The following is a 13,175-nucleotide window of genomic DNA, read 5'->3' as shown; positions in this document are numbered from 1 at the left end:
TTCTTTTTAAAGGGCCAAGGCAGCTCCGCCTAGGCTCACTCCTGTTGCTATGATCTTGCCTCTTCTTTGTAGGCCCTTTCTTTGTTTTACTGTCCCCAGCTTTAATAAATGTACTCTCAAAATCACCTGGACTCATGAAATCTTTCCTGCACGAAGTCAAGAACCCACACCTTCCAGACCGTGCCAAGGCAGACTAGCTTTGGTCCTGGTCCCTTTCTGGTGACAGGATGATCTAAATATGATTTATTGCCTTTGCTGTTATTTATATGGGTTTTGCCAGTACTCACTAAGAACCTACGCTACTCCGAATATTTTACATAAGGTAAACTTTCAATGTTGCAATGGAAACTGTCAAGTTTTCTGTTTCCTTTTTCTTTGCCATATACATTTGTACTATGCCAGTGGCCATTTTAGCACTAAATATTAAGCTGCAATTGAGTATATGAAATCAACTGTGTAGAATTAAAATTACTCCCCTCACTTTCAAGTGACTCAAATAAATTTAATAAATACAACATACATGTAATATAAGCTGATAAATAAATCCTTTACCTGTTATGAAAATAAAAGTTAAAAAAGATGAAATGAGGTCTAACTGATGACCTGTGTTTGGGCCACAGTTATGCCTGCTCATTCCAAATTAGTAAACAACCCTACTTCTTCCATGGAAGAGTATCAGATTATGCCACTCCAAAACAGGCCACCTTTGGCATATAAATTTTTTTGATCTAATGGCAATCAAGAACCACCAGATGCAGGAAAACCTCTAAAAACCAGGCGTAAGTTTTCCTTTTGTAAAGAAAACTCACACCTATAAAGGAAATTTCCATTTGTTAAGGGGTCTCCCTCCCTCTCCTGTATGAGAAAGAGGAAGACTTTTAATAACTCTTATTAATGGAAAAGGCACCAACTTATATCTCTAAAACAAACTAAACAGCCCTGGTTCACCACACCTTCCTTGGTCACCTTCCCATCCCTTCCCTCCTCCACCCAGAAGCCCCACAACCTTTTTGCTTTGTTTAGCCAACAGAAGCCCAAGTTCTAATGGGTTACTCATTGCTGTGTGCTCCCATGTGTTTGTGCAATATACCTGTTAATGAATTTCTGTTTCTGTTTCTCTTGTTAACCTGCCTTTTTAAAAAATATATATATATCTTTATTGATTTCAGAGAGAGGAAAGGAGATGGAGAGAGAGAGAAACATCAGTGATGAGAGAGTCACTGATCGGCTGCAGCCCGCAACCCAGGCATGTGCCCCGACCAGGAATCAAACCTCAATTGTCTGGATCCTAGGTTGATGCTCAACCCCTGAGCCACGCCCGGTCGGGCCTTAACCTGCCTTTTGAGTGTCTAATTTATAGGTTCCTAATCAAAGAACCTAAATTTTTTTTTTTTTAAATGTATCTTTATTGATTTCAGAGAGAGGAAAGGAGAGGGGGAGAGAGAGAAACATCAATGATGAGAGTCACTGATCGAGCCCACAACCCGGGCACGCGCGCTGACCGGGAATCGAACCCCGATCGCCTGGATCCTAGGTCGATGCTCAACCGCTGAGCCAGGCCCGGCCGGGCGAACCTAAATTTCATACAAGAAAAAGTAGGTTTTCCTTCCCCTACACATGCTCCTAGTTGCTAAAACATACCTCCCCTCAATATCTGTTTCTGCCTTAACCTACCCCAGATGCCAAATCACACATCAATCTCAGTGAGGATTTAGCTATTCATACTTGGGTTCAGGGTTAAGACAGATATACTTTAGCAGAATAAACCTTGCAAGCTCCTTCCAGTCAGAGAACAGATCTTTATTTCTACTCCAAAATGTCTGGCCCAATTGAATAAATACCTGTGAATGACTGGTAGCAGTTACCTGAAACACGACTGCAGGGTACATCAGTTCATGAGAATCATGGAAATTATTGCAATTATATTTTACAACTAGCTATTTTTCTATTAGTTAAATAAGTTCCATATTGAGAGACATGGATGTTTCTAAGATCAATTCCTTGTAAAGTGAGATGATATTAAAATATTTTTTTAAATACAGGCCTAGTTATAAAGCCATTTCAGTGGAGAGTAGAAGGCAGGTATGTCTGAAGACATCAGCTAGGAGGCCATTTCAGAAGGCCAGGACTAAGGATTCAGTCCTGAATTGACTTGTGGTCCTTGGGAATAAAAGAAAAAGCTTGAGAGAAAGGCATACCACCGGTCACCTGCAGACATGAAGCTATAGACTGAACATTGAAGGAAGATGGATTCTTCTTGGCTAAAATGGTATGTGAGTTTGTCTTACTGTGTTTCCTCTGGTTACCATTTTCAGGGACCTAAGAGCTGCTGCTGCTGCACATATGAATGGGTCTTTGAACTCTGTCTTCCCATGAGGTTTTAAGTGAACATGACACTATTTTGACATTAGAAGTTCACTCCCTCCTAACAAAATACTATTACTACATTTTGCTTTTGTGAAAGCACCATTAGATTAATGTATAGTTATGTGAAATGCATAGGGGATATGGTTCAGTAACTATAATATTTCCCACTTGAATTCTTTGTTACAGGCAAGTGAACAAAACATCAGTAGAATAGCCTTATGTTTAGATATACTTGGAAATGTTACGTAAATAATTTCAATACAATAAGAAATAAAAAAAAGAACATAACCTTTAGAAGTCTGGGAATACACCCAAAGAGATAATTGTCTATTTAACTGCCCATGGCACTGATTATATAGTCAGAAAAATTTCCAAAGAATATATCACATGAAAAGGTTATTCCTTCCATCTTTCTTCCTTGGCAGGCCAATACTTTAAAATAAGCCATCCACTTTGAATTACAGGTTAGGCTTTGTTTTGTTTAATTCCATTTTGATGGTGTAATATTTGGAAAAATAGAAAGGACAATAGATAAAGCAGAGAAAGATGAAAGGAAAATAGGCTTCCCCATTATCTGCTTTGGACTAAGGTCTTAATAGAGGTTATTTATAATTAAATTGGATCAGAACCTTTATTTTAAGCAAAATATAGAGATTTTTAAGATATATTTGAATTTGGTAATTTTTTAAAATCCTGATTTCCCTTGCCTAAAATTCTTTCCTCACATTTCTCCATCACACTCTCACACACACACACAAGCCCCAATTGACTGAGTCTTAGTTTGTCTTTCATAATGTATTTTTAATTGTCTTTTATCTTACTTAAACATAAGTACTTTGTTTTCAAAGACATGGCAGAGCTTATGTCCTATTTAAAAGAAAATCTCATATAATCACACTCAGGCATTACTTAGGGGAGTAACATCTCATAAGAAATGATATTCTCGCATCAAAGAATAGCCTTAAACCAATTTATACTCAGTCTCATCTGTAATCACTTAAGTCACGAGCATTGTGCCCGGTCCCTCCTTCATCTCCTCGTGACTTTACACAGCAACAGCAAGCTATTTTCAGGACAAGGGCTCCTTTGAAGGATTTGATAATTAGCACATGCCTCCAAGAGTATTTCATTCATAAAATGATAAAAATACTTGAGTGCATCATTCATGGCCATAAAATTTTACTCTATTCAAAGGGGGGAAAAAATTCTGGCTTGTTCCTTCATTTAAGATTTATTGGGCACTTACTAGGTGTCAGGTATTATGCTGCGAAAATGAGGAGAAAATGTGCAGGGTAATATCTGCAACCCAGTAGGTCTGGGATTAAATCTTCGTTCTGATATTTATTAGCTGAGTATGTAATAAAGAACTTGGCTGACCTTCATTTCTGGTTCCTCAAAGGTAGTCTCTAAGTCCTTGAAATTTCCTGAGTGATAGCGGTGTCTTCCTTCTTCAGGGTGGGCCCCTGGGACAGCACCTGGACAGTTTATGCTAGCAAGGGCCCCTAGGGAGTGTGAGCTAATGAGGTACCTCAGGATGGGAGCTGACCATGCGGAAAAACCAACCACGTGACTAGAGAGTTGGGGCCTTGAGCCCCTCTACTATCAGCCTAACATGGGGTGTGTGGGGTGCAGGCAGGATACTGAGTTCAACCATCTGGACAAAGTTATTGCTGCCAGGAGGCTGAAGCATCCCCGGGGACTCAGAAACTTCATTTTTGGATCCTTCTCGGTCCCACATTCTACCATATGCATCTGTTTTCATGTGTATCCTTTCTTGTAATGAACAGGTATGTGAATGTCATAGGCTTTAGTGATCTCTGTGAGTCTTTCTAGCAAATTACAGAAACTGAGAGTGGTTTTGGGAAACTGACTAAATTGTTGGTGTCAGAAGTCTCGGGAAGACTTGGAAGTCTGAAGGGCTGAGCCCCAAGTTTGGCTAACTCCAGCAACCTTCTTTGGCAAATTACTTATCTTTTTTAAGTCTTAGCCTTTGTATATTCAAAATTGGTAAAAATAATAGTATCTAAGTTACTGGGTTGTTGTGAAGATAAAATGGTTAATTCTGCCCTGGCTGGTGTGGCTCAAGGGTTAGAGCATTAGCCCGCACACCAAAGGGTCATGGGTTTGACTTCTGGTCAAGGACACATACCTCGGTTGCAGGTTTGATCCCCGGTCCCAGTCAGGGCATGTGCAGGAGGCAACCAATTGATGTGTCTCTCTCCCATCAATGTTTCTCTCTGTCTCTCTCTCTCTCCCCTCACCCACCATCCCTTCCACTCTCTCTAAAAATCAATGGAAAAAATATCTTTAGGTGAAGATTAAAAAAAAAAAACACCAGTTAATTCCATAAAGAATTTATTGTATTTCTTGCACAAAATAGGTGCTCACTTATAAATTTAAAAAAACAGCAGCCTAACACATTATCTTATGAATAAAAGACTCTGTAAAAAATCTCTCTTATAGCACAAAGGCAAAGTATGTAAAAATTTTCATGCATCAGGTGTTTGATGTCCATCAGAACTCAGTCCCCCCTGTAGCAGCTCATCACTAGGGCCAGTGACTCTAATATCATTAGGAGTATTAGACCTATAACTACTGCTTTCATCCTAATCTTTGAAAATGTTTTTAAAATGCATAAGAACTACAGGACAGAGCTCCATTACAAATATCTAAGATTTAACACAAAGGTAAACTACTCTGGAAAGTATTAGCTGAGAAACCACAGCAGCATAATAGGAAACTCAGTGGGTCAGACAAGGGAGACCTTGCTCGGTGCCTTGATTCAGACAGGCTGTCCTTACTGCTTCCAGCTCTGTGGCACTGGCAGTAGCCCTGGCCCATCTAAAAATGCCACTGTGATCCTATTATCAGGGCTGAAGTGACTATTAAATGAAGTGTTACCTATGAAAGAGCAACAGAAACTCTATGTTTTATTTAATGCATGTAAGCATTCATTTGGACACATGATAATATTCTAATATGGAGGTAAAAATACTTTTGAGCAGTGAGATAAAAACCCAATCACCTGACTCAATAAGGATAAGAGATTTGGCTAAAATAAAGTTAGCATTGAGACATAAGTTCCTATACAGGATGGTGCAAAAGTAGGTTTACAGTTATGAGTGTGCCAAAGAGAGTTTATTCTTGTATTAGTATTTATTATTGCATTATTTTCCATACAAAAGACTATAAACCTAATTTTGCCCCACCCTGTACTTATAATTTAAAAAGACAGGCTATGGGCCAAATATGCCCACAAGTATGTTCTAATTAGTCTGCAGGATTTTTTTTTAAATATATCTTTATTGATTTCAGAGAGAGGAAAGGAGAGGGAGAGAGAGATAGAAACATCAATGATGAGTCATTGACTGAGCCCACAACCCGGGCATGTGCCCTGACCGGGAATTGAACCCCGATCACCTGGATCCTAGGTCAACGCTCAACCGCTGAGCCACACCCGGCCGGGCAGTCTGCAGGATTTTAAAAAAATCCTTTTTAATTTTGGGTCCATTTGTCCCATCACTTGGAAATAAATGGAGTCACATCACCTCTAGTTTTCTACTGTTCTCTCTCAGGTCCTGTTTCTTCATTTATATCTCCAACCTAGTGCCTACAGGCAAGGGAGCCACTGACTCACTTCACAGAACTGAGTAACTTCTAGAATTAGGGTGTTTATGAATGGTGAGGACCAGGAGGTAGATGTGAGCAAGGAGGACAGGAGAGCAAAGGTCCTTGGCTCAGAACAAAATGACTCACAGGTCAGCAGAAGGCATGGTGGGCAGGAGAAAGACCTGCAGCTCAAGCTCCCAGAAGGCCTTGCAGCAGGCTCCCCTGCTGGCACAACTCTCTTGCTACAATGTGCAGAGGAGCCCAAGAGCTGAGAGCACAGCCTGGCCCCCCAGGAAGCCTGCCTGAAACAGAAGCCCCACAAAAAGCTGCAGTGTGGCCCCCAGGTCTCCACTGTCCCCCATCCACCCAGAGCTGTGAAGTGTTCCATTTCTGAGTTGGCATTTCTTAACACATTTATCTGCAAATCCTCCTCCTCAATTCTCACTGAAATATAGAAAATAGTTCCTAAATTTATTCTGATAATCCATGCTGTGACAATCATGAAAATTCGGGAAATCAGAATGAATACATTTGCACCTAAAGGAGGCAATAAATCTTCCTCTTTATGCTGAATACTGAGTGCTACTGAATTCCTGCTCCTACCTCGGGAAATATTCCAGTCCACTGACATCTTAGAAAAGTAAAAGCGAGAGCTTTATGACACAATAGAGAGAAAAACGAAGGCCTGACAGTCGAGGGAGAGAGGGGAATCCCGCCGCGCTCTGCCTCACCTGCGCCCTCCAGACGATCCTGGGGAGGGAACCGGCAGGGTTGAGGGCTGAGTCGCTTGTGTGCTCTGAGGCCCAGGTTGGCAGACCTGGTAAACATCTACATTTCTGAGGTGGGTGATTCATTGCCATAAGGTTGTACCATATTATAAGAAAAAAAAATAGCAGAAGCCAACCTTCACTCATTTATTCAGTAAGTAATTTATCCAAGAAGTATCACTTGATAAGCTAATATGAATTTACAACTTGTAAACTTCCAGGAACTTAAAATTCATTAAGAAAAGAAGGGCAAGCATCTCTGAAATCTATGCAGCAAGCTTTTTGTAAGTAAATACCTCAGGAGCATTACTGACAATAAGTGCTGTAAGTTTCCAGATCAGGAAGAGCCTGGGGTCTTTCGCAGGTGCTGCCCAGAAAGGGTGAACCGTGAGTAACGAAGCCCTGGCAGCGCAAGGAGGCAGAGGGGACAATGCGAGCCCGGGCTTCAAACTCCTTGAAGATTTCCCGTCCCCACACGGCACAGCGACACACTTTTTATTAAGACATTCCAGACACTGAAAATCTGGTTCCAAACTACATTCCAGCCATATCTGGCGCTGCTCCCTGGCTGTCAGTCATCCCAGGCTGCTTCCATTTCCCAGACAGGACATAGATGTGAAACCTCCCTGTCCGCTTCTCTGCTGTCCCTGCGGCCTTTTCCTACTCACTACGCTTCACGAAGCCCGCAGTCCCTTGGGCTGCAGCTCCGATGCCAGCGTAAGCGGCAACCTTTCCCAGAGTTGCAGTGTCTGAGCGAGTGCTCACAGGGCCCCCTGCGTGCGCGCTGAGCTGCAGCTACAGGAGCTCTGGCTTGGTGTGTGGGATCAGCGCCCCAACCATCTCTAGCAATGACCCCTAATTCTTTAGAAGAACAGCTGATTTTTCTAGTTTTATGTTACTAGCTGTGCAATCATGTCGTCACTTTTTCCTACTGCATTTGCATTAATAACATAGCACTTCTCTATTATATCATTCGTAGTGTTCTCTGTCTTCCCCTTCACATTGTGAACTCTTTCAATTCAGCAAATATTTTTATTTTTTATTTTCTGAAAGCATTACAGATGCCCCCCTTTTTTCCCCATTGTCCCCCTCCTCCCTGTTCCCATCTTCTCCTCAGGCCTTCACCCCACCAATGTCTGTGTCCATGGGTTATGCATATATGCATATAAATTCTCTGGTTAATCTCTCCCCACCCCCCCCATCAACCCCCAAAGGATTCCTCTGTGCCAGGCAATGCACCTGAGGTGAGCAATGATGCATTTCCTTATGGGTATAACCAAACAGGGCCCCCAGGAAATCACTTTCACCACAGGCTACCTGTCATCCTCACCTGACTGTAAGCTAAACTCTGTGGGGACAGGAATCTGTCTCCTTAGAAACCAGCACAATGTCTAGTGCAGATTAGTCCCACTAAATATTTCTTCAGGAATAAGTGAATCACTTGTGAGGAGCAGTGAGAAGACTACTTCTTGGATCTGTGTATTTGTGCTGTGGCCTACTAAGGAAATAAGCTGGAACTGGAGTCAGGCTGTGGACTACAATAAATGCCACACCAAGAAACTATATTCATCTTGAAAGCAACTATGATTTTATTTTTTGAGCATGGGTGACAGGATCACGGTGGGGTTTAGAAAAATTATTCTCACCACATTTCCAAGCCCATCTTAGAGGAGGAAAGACAGAGGCAAGAGACACTCTATTTTTAAGTGGCCAAAATCTGAGATGACCAAGCACCGAAACTAGGGTGAAACTAGTGTGAATGACTAGAAGGGCTAAATATTGAGAAAAGCAGGTGAATGAAAGGGATGCCACTTCTTTAATTCCAGGTCACTTAGATGACAGTGACAAAGGGATGTTAGGTAGCATGATGTGGATGTTAATAACATTTTGTGCATGTTGGATTGGAGTGACAAGTGGCATTTGGGCATCCAGAAGGACATATCTGGTGAGTAATGGAAAGAATTAGAACAAACCTCATTTAATAAACATTTATTAAGTGTCAGAGAACTCAGCGCCAGAGAACTGACCATGCTCTGAAGATTCAGAATCCAGTAAAGTGGCCTTGCTCCTCTCAAGGAGTGGTGGGCATGCAGAAAAAGAGACTGTGCGTGGGGTAGTTAATATACTAGAAGTTTGAAAAGTAAGCTTCTTAATACAGTAAGAAAAGAAACAATTAAGTGTGTATTGGCTTGAAGGTAGAAGACAGAGCTGTGAATTATAAAATTGACACCTGTGAGGCAAGAGCTTCATAAGGTAGCTGGTGTTCTCACTATTTAATCTAAATCCTAGTGCAGAAGCAAGAATTTGTAAGGTAGATGTAAACAGCATTTTAAGTAGAAAAATATAAATACATAATGCTTCATGAACTTGTGCTAGAATAAGAAATGTAGGTTTGAGAAAGAACTACACCAAAGAGACTCTGAGTTATCTGTAGAACAGAGAAGAAAAGGTCAGACACTGAGCTACAGGGAATGCAGTTGAAGCATGAACGTAGACAATAATCCAGAAAAAATAAAAATCAGTGTGAAAATGCAGCAACATTGTTTTAGGAGAATTGGAGCTGAGAAGTCTTTTGGGCTCGTGAGGACTTTGGTGATTGACAAGAACACATTTCACGCTGGGTGCTGGAGGGACGCCAGATTGGCTCTCAGAAGTGAACCGGCTGTGAACAAATGGAAGCTGAAGTACAGGCATATATTTGAGCAGTTTTATATTTTAAAAAAAGAGACAGAAAGAGGTAGTAAGATGATATCACCAATTCAATATTTATTGAACAGTGACAGGTGGAGTTCTGAGAGTTGTGGATATAGTGGCTCAATAAGACAGTGAAGTCTCTTGATACAATGCTGCTTAAGTCCAGTGAAAGTCCCCCACTTTAAGAAACAGGGAGCCTACCTATGTTAAAAGTCAGAGGGAGAGAAATAAAAAGAGGAGAGTTCTTGGCTTGTGGGATTAGGTTCTACCACATGTTTCTAAGGCTGCACTTAATTTTTTTATTAATCCTCACCTGAGGATATTTTTCCCATTGATTTTTTTTGAGAGAGTGGAAGGAAGGGAGGGAGGGGGGAGAGGGATAGAGAGAGAAATATCGACATGAGAGAGACACATCAATCAGTTGCCTCCCACATGCACCCCAGCCAGGGCCAGGATCAAACCTGCAACCCAGGTACATGCCCTTGACCAGGAATGGAACCTGCAACACTTTGTTGTGTGAGCCGACGCTCTAACCACTGAGAACACCAGCCAGGGTGGCTGCGCTTAATTTTTAAGTCTTACATGATACAAGATCTTATTCTGTTGATTTTCCTATTGGACTATTTTCAGTTGAACTATTATTTTTCCAAATTTTCTTTCTTATTACTTTTATATTTGTTATTTCACTTTTTTATGGTTTCACTTCGTTTTCTTGCAATTAGAGTTGAGGCAGCTTAGATAGAATGCGTAAGGATCCATTTTATTATTTTAGAACTTTCATTTTGCCTGAAATATTGCCAATGACTCTTTTTCATGCTGAAAACAAGCATAGGAACCTACAGCTTTCAAAGATAGACTCAGGAAGATCTATGAACAACAGTAACACAGAGTCGCACAATGTTAAGTACAACCTGTTGCTTACTTAAGAAATGAGGGCATAGAGGGGGATAAATGGTGATGGAACGAGTAAAAGAAAATAATAAATAAATAAAAATGTGAAGGCAAAGAGTTAAAATGAGAAGTGTCATTTCAAAAGTAACAGTGAGTTAAAGTGAATAAAAAAAAATAAAAGAAAATGAATAGTTATCAGATGCCCCTATAATAGTAATTTTCCTAGGGTACCTTAAAGCTAAGGGGAAATTGTAATTTTTCAAAAAAACCTATTGCATAAAAGTGTATATATGCCCGATTGAAATAAAACAACTCCCTGTGGATCCCACAGGGAGCATGCTGTCTTCCAGCTGATCATTTTTTCTCCTATTGTTTTTACTGTAGTTATGACACATAAAGGAAAACAAAGATTAGAAAAAATATTTCCTTCAATATTTTTAATTAAAAATGGAATACCAAGACAATAGAGCGGATGCTTTTTGACTTATGATGAGGTCCTGTCATGATAAACCCACCATAAATTGAAAATCCTGTAAGTTGAAAACGCATTGAATACACCTAACCTGCTGAGCATCGCAGCTTAGTCTAGCCCACCTTAAACATGTTCAGAACACTTAGGTGAGCCCATAGCTGGGCATCATCCCGAACACAGTGAATCCACGGGAGAGCATAACTTGTTTACTCTCACGATCATGTGGCTGGCTGGGAGCTGCAGCTCGCTGCCATTGCCCAGCATCGCGAGAGTGTCGTACTACGTATCACTAGCCAGTGAAAAAGGTCAAAATTCGAAGTCCAAAGTACAGTTACTACTGAATGCATATTGTTTTCACTCCATCATATAACTGAAAAACCATTACATCAAACCATCATAAGTTAGAGGCCCTATGTATATTGAAATAAATGACGAGTTTTCTACCTAATCTTCAAACACTACAACTTGAGGTAATAGCTTCTTCTAATGAGAGAAGGCAAATGAACAATATCCCTCTTAGCAGAATTAGTTTTTCCCAGTCTGTTCCTTCTTTTCCCATAATCACCCAGTTATAGGCTAAATGTTTTCTAGACTCCCTTGAAGGTGTGGCCATAAGACTAAATCCTTCACAACTGAAAGTGAAAGAAAATGATATCTACAACTTTTACATTGTTTGTTTGAAAAGAATCGACTTTCTCAGAGGTCCATTTCTGTTCCCTTCCTCCTACTGAGCAGATGGAGATATCAATGGCCCAGGTGTAGCTACAGCAACACAATGGAGGAACCTTGAGCTCCTGAATGACCTAGTGGAGCAGAGTTGCTCCAGAGGCCTGGAATGCCGTATTTTTACATCAGAGAAAAAATAAACTTCCATTTTGCTAATCCATTATACTCTGGAATCTCTTTATAACAATTTATACTCTATCTTTATTAATACCATCATAAATCGTAGTGATTTTATTGGAAAATGTCATCTCCTTCAAAAGAATTACATCTCGGCTCTTTTCTCTAAATCAAAAAAGTAACCTACAGTAATTCAATATTATAGTCAGTGAGTCATCAACACAATATATTAATTTTAAGATTATATATATTCTAAATAATGCCATAAAATCAAGTATTTTTATAATTTATTATCTATAATATTTGATAACATAGTATGTATTATTTATTATACTACCACAATTAATTTTAAAGCTGCCTTCATTGTAAACACAAAATGACTACATTTTGAAAATATTACATAGTTGCATGAAAACATGTAGAAAAAACACTACAAGACTTCAAATAGACTTCTTTCTACAATCATTTTATCTGCTTCAAGTTAGTGTCCCCTCCCCATTCTCCAACTCCACAATATTGTTTATAGCCTTTGGTTGGAGTGCTGAAGAACTAAAATAAAAAATCCTATAACATTCATATAATCTATGTCAAAAACTCAAGAGTGATTTATTTCCCAATGATGAATTCATTTTTCTCTAGTTATTTGCCTTTATTTCCAACATACCTTTTTATGTTCTTCTAGGTTAAAGACTCTTTTCTAGATAGACAGCATTTTCAGAAGTCTGAATACTAGAATAGTATTATGTACAAGAAAACTGAACTAACAATACATAGCTTACAAAGTCCCCCATAACCTATTTGATTTCTAAAGTTCCTTCTTTAAGAAACTATTCTAATTAGGTGAAATTATTTCTAAGTTTTACTACATCGTTCAGTATAATTAAAAATGGTTCAGTGTGGTTCAGTGGTTACACCATTGGCCCAAGTACTGAAGGGCCTTGGGTTCGATTCCCAGTCAAGGGCACATACCTGGGTTGCAGGTTCAATCCCTGGTCCCCAGTCGGGGTGCGTATGGGAGGCAAACAATTGATGTGTCTCTCTCACATGGATGTTTTTCTCTCTCTCTCTCTCTCCCCCTCCTCCCTCCCTTCCACTCTCTAAAAAATCAATGGAAAAAATATCCTCCAGTGAGGATTAACAAAAAAATTAAAATAAAATAAATAGTTTCTAATACTTTGATAGTATAACACAGGCCAGGCACTAGAGAAATTTTGGTGGGGGGAGGAGAGATTAATGAAGTCAAGTTGACATAAACATTGAGGTTTAAAATGGTTCTATCAAAAGGAGAAAAATCGGAACATAATTCCTCATATGGAAAATAACATGGACTTTAAGAAAAATATTTTCAAGTTAATGGAAAAATAACATGAACTCAGAACATAATTTAAAACTGGAAAATTATGACTCATTTTAGCAAACACTTTACAAATTTCAAAACATAGTCCTTTGCCTACCATCTAAAAAATTCCAGTTCATGTAGACACAAAATGAATCTTTGAATATGAATTTTTTAGGTTTGGATTACACATTCC

This window comes from Miniopterus schreibersii, assembly GCF_964146895.1.
Source record: "Miniopterus schreibersii genome assembly, chromosome: 4".
In the NCBI taxonomy this organism is placed as follows: domain Eukaryota; kingdom Metazoa; phylum Chordata; class Mammalia; order Chiroptera; family Miniopteridae; genus Miniopterus; species Miniopterus schreibersii.
This window is presented reverse-complemented; position numbering follows the sequence as displayed.